The following is a 5000-nucleotide window of genomic DNA, read 5'->3' as shown; positions in this document are numbered from 1 at the left end:
AGTATGTGGGCAACATAGACGACTATTGGCACTTTGATGCGAATTTTAATGCTATTCCTAATCCCTTCTAGGTGAACTCGCGACAGCCCTTTAAGGTTTACCTTAAGGTGTCTTTTTTAATGACCAATACTTCCCTAGAGTAATGCAGTTATCGAAGTGAAGTACGAAAATTACATAGGAATCCAGAATAGAAAGAAAAGTAATTTAAGTCACAGTTTTCCTAAACAAAGGACAATGTAATGAACATATGGCATCATAATTTTCCCCCTTTAAATATCAGGCGAAAAACTAGCAGCCATATAGGTTAAAATACTTGTTGAAATAATGAGAGGAAATTAAACAGAAATAGATGGTTGCAGTGATTACTGAAACGTGGAAACCAATTTCCCTCTCTCCTAAAATTAATTGGCTCCTCATTTTTTGGCGACGTCCCTCTCTACAAATAAGATGCTATTTACTTGACTCTTTTATTTGAAATGAGTTAGAATTGTTATAAAGGAACAGCGTACTGTATACACTTGAGGTACCATACTAACGACATCCATTTAGAAATAAAAGTCAGATTTTTAAAGTTCCCTTAGTGTTAGAGGTACGTTCGCCAAAACTTCAAATTCTACTAGAAGTGAAAGGGAGAAAAGAGGAAATATCATACAAAGTTATCAAAATAATCCCAAAGGCACAAAAACAGTATCATGACGTCATGTACCTTCTAAAAAATTGCAAGTTTCATGACATCCCTTATCTACTGAGATGTGAAATATATATTCTATAATGAAGTGATGCGTGGTATGTAGTATATTATCTGCCTAATTGTGTGTTATACTTTAAATTTGTGGTGGTGTTATCTTCAAAATTAATGTTTTCGGGTCACTGAAAATGATCAGAAATTATACATAAGTGAAAGAATAATTGTCTTTCTTTATTGGATATCCTTTCAAGCGATGATTACCGACGATTATAATGTTCCTGGGAATATGTGAAATACCCTTAGGGCATATGTTAAATAACAATTCGCTTAGGAACATTTGATCCCAGGGGTCTATAGTACTAAACATGGTGAAACAGTGATTCATCTACACTGTTTCACCGTGTTTGGTATTAGTCCTTTGCGGGTCAAATGTGTTTCGCCGTCCCTATTACTAGCCCCTGGGGATCAAATGCACTAAGGGACATTTGATTCCCAACGGTCAAATACTAAACACGGCGAAACAGTGTAGATGAATCACTGTTTAACCGTGTTTAGTACTAGCCCTCGATGTGTTCAAATGTTCCTAAGAGCTGATTAATATCCAGAAAGGTCATCATGCCTTAAAAAAAAACGCTGAAATATAGTTTACCTGCATGAAAATTATGCGCTCTGGATAAGGAAGCGTAAAACCTCTCAACAGTGGGTAGCATGACTTCCTCTAAAATTTCGATGCACTGATTGGAATTAAACCTGCCATTAATTTCAGCTAGCTCACCCACACTACTACACAACGAACGATAAAAAATCAAATCGTACAAATCCATCGAATGGTTTCTTAACGGCCGAACAACCGTTCATCTACATGGGTGAAAATAGTAGAATACAGCGAAAGACATCATAGTTTTAAGCAAAGCTGAATGGATAGTTTAACTATTCCCAAAGTAGTTTCCCAATGTTCGGCGGCATGGAAAGATTGCGACGTTGCCACATTCACGAGTAACCTAGAGGAGGGAGGAAAGAGTTTTGTCCGTGGGAACTACCTTCCTACTTTAAATGAAATCCAGGCTTTATGAAAGAAGAAGAAAACGGGAGAAAGTGGATATTATCGATTCTTGGAATGGATATCACGACTGAAGGACCAAACCTGATATCGAGTTTCCATAACCAACCTTGTTTTAGTAGAACATTCCCATTAGCTTTTCAAAATCGCTTCCGGTTTGAATGATTTCGCACTGACTATAGTACTATCAATGTATTTACAGTCACTCATATAAGTTCATGGATGTCCGGGTGTTTGACGATCCTCTGTCCGAGAAAAGGAAACCCGTGTAATAACATATACTAATAATAAAATGTAACCTTTCTTGTTCATTGACCAAACTGTTTTCGTCAAATATAGATATATTTTCTCTTATATCATCGATGTCATTCACTGGTTTTCTGCATTTCAGAAGTTTCCGGAATTTCCACCATTATTCTCGATACGGCGTCATCTACTTATAAGTGAAAACAGCAAATAAAAACTTCGCCAATCAACATTTAATCTTCAGTTCATAGATGTCTCCGGCATAAAGCTGAATTCCATTTCACCCCTTTCTGGATGACAGGTGTCTGGAAGTGCGAAACTGGCCAAATGTTCAACTACCAAACTCTGCTATGTGTGTCCGTCTTAAGGCACTATATAGACCTGTTGTCCAGAAAGGGGTTGGATGGCATTCAGCTTCAAACCCGGAAACATCCATGAACTTATATGGGTGACTATACAATTGGCCTGAAAATTAAATGTTGATTGACGAAGCTTTTATATGATGTTTTCACTTACAAGAAGATGTCACCGTATAGAGATAAAAGTTGCAATTTCGGAAAGTTCTGAAGTACCGAAAAATATTATATGACATCGATGATATAAGAGAAAATATATATATTTAAACTTTACGAAAACAGTTTAGTCAGTGAACAAGAAAGGTTACATTTTATTATTAGTATGTTGTTATACGAGTTTTCTTTTCTCTGATAGACAGATGACTGACATAAGGACAGTCTGACACCTACGTCTTTTTTTATTTGTGGTAGGTATTCTCCTTTCGTCTTTTGCTACTATGAGATTCAGGGCCTCTGTAACACGGTTTTTTCGCAATAACTTTTTATCTATGCATTTCATAAATATAACGCTTATTCAGATTCATATTATATCAACACATAAATTTTGAGTGTATTCTGCACTACGTAGGTTGAATAAATTTGGTACTTATAATGAAGACGGGCCAACTTACTCAGAGAAAAGGTTTCGAACGCACTCGTACGTAACTTATGACATCATTTCTTCCCTCTTTCTCGATGGATGATTGGCTATACGTAACGAAGGCTAAACCTCTGGCAACAATGACATACAAATTTAAATACAAGCAAAGCAGTACACCTTTATGAACTCTGGAACCTCTCCACTGATAATTGTCATAATGAAAAACCAACAAAATATGTTAATAAATACAAAAACACATCGATTATTAGTCTAACTCCCAAAATAAGTTTCAAAAGAAATTACAGTCTACTTTATAGGTCACAATCAGATTGACAAGATGTAGGGAATAGTTGGTAATTACCAAAAACATAGTAGACAAGCTTGATTTGATAACTGCTATATCCAATGTCAAGCAATTTTTATTTATTGACTATTTACCTTTTTACTGAAAAAATTAGCCGGTACCGTATATTGGCTTAAAACCTTCACCAATAATTATCATCTGAATGGTGACTTCATGAGGCTCCACCCACTTTCGCCTCGTTATAATTCAGGATAACACTGAAGGCTACCATGGGCATTGTTGGATTAGAAAATTTAACTTCTGGCTATAAAACTAATTTCTCGAGTAGTTGTAAGAAGTGCTAAATGATCCTCAAGGATCCCGGCAGTTGGCCTAAACGTTTAATTCATGTATATTACTGCTATACTGTTGCGGCACTACTGCTACAGTAGTATTACTACGCTAGCGCTGATACCCTACCGCATCCATGTATCGTTCCGCCATTCATAAAGTCTTTGAGTTTTAGAGCCGATGGAATTTCTGTCTGGTGGATGGGCGGGGCAACATTTAGTCAAACGGTTTGTTTGTTTACCTTGCTTACGTAATGAATGTTTTTTCGACTCTTGGCTCGTAATCATTGGCCATGGCGTCGGCTAGAACATTTTTACTCTATAAAAATTAAAACTATCGGGTTTAGGTTATTGATAATGCTGACAAAATTTGTGTGTGTTTGTAAAATATACATATGTCAACTTTCAGCTACATCCGATGCTTTGACAAGGAGCAAAGTCCAAAAACCGTGTTACAGAGACCCTGAATCTCATAGTAGTTTTTCTTCTCGTTGCTTGAACTAGTCTCATGTTCCATTTTGGCTCCACGCTGTTCCTTGTTTTGCGTAAAGTCAGCCCATACTTACACACTAATGAATTTTTCAGCAATGACTTCACGAAGTCTTTCTCAACAGACGTTTTCAATGATTTAATATTATGCCCCTTATGGTTTTTGGAAACTAAGATTCTCTCTCTCTCTCTCTCTCTCTCTCTCTCTCTCTCTCTCTCTCTCTCTCTCTCTCTTTACACTAGATTTGAAGTTGCCAATCCTCTACACACTCTTATGCTTCACATGCTTCTAATCACTAAAAAAAGATTCTCTCTCTCTCTCTCTCTCTCTCTCTCTCTCTCTCTCTCTCTCTCTCTCCATTGAATTAATTTTGGATTTTCCCTACAGGTATTTGGTATTATATTTCATAAATGTTGAAACTGCAAATTCTCTCTCTCTCTCTCTCTCTCTCTCTCTCTCTCTCTCTCTCTCTCTCCAGATATGTTGTATGAGGCAAGTTGTCAGTGCAGTAGTTATTTGTCTACATCCCTTTCATGGCATCGAAGGATGGGTATTTTAACAAGCTTCCATGATTTGATTCGCTGCTTGACACATTTCCTAAAGTTTGCCGAATGTGTTTTTTATTTATTTATTTTTTTTTTTACTTTCCTTATTTTTTATCACTCAAATTATTTTAGCGGTCACCATTTGTCGCGATGTATTTCGATCCCCACCCCCTTTTTTTATTTTATATTTATATTATATTTTTATTATTCCTTTCCTTTCAGTGCTGATGTTTTGGTGGAGCTATTACAATTTCATATGTCTCTGGTAAAAATGACTAGTAGATTCTATATATATATATATATATATATATATATATATATATATATATATAAGTAATAAAAGTCAATACTTATGTAAGCAGTGTATTAAAAACATAAGTGTGAACTTTTATTGCTGAAAAA

This window comes from Macrobrachium nipponense, chromosome 14, assembly GCF_015104395.2.
Source record: "Macrobrachium nipponense isolate FS-2020 chromosome 14, ASM1510439v2, whole genome shotgun sequence".
Lineage (NCBI taxonomy): Eukaryota > Metazoa > Arthropoda > Malacostraca > Decapoda > Palaemonidae > Macrobrachium > Macrobrachium nipponense.
Note: the sequence above shows the minus strand (reverse complement) of the source record.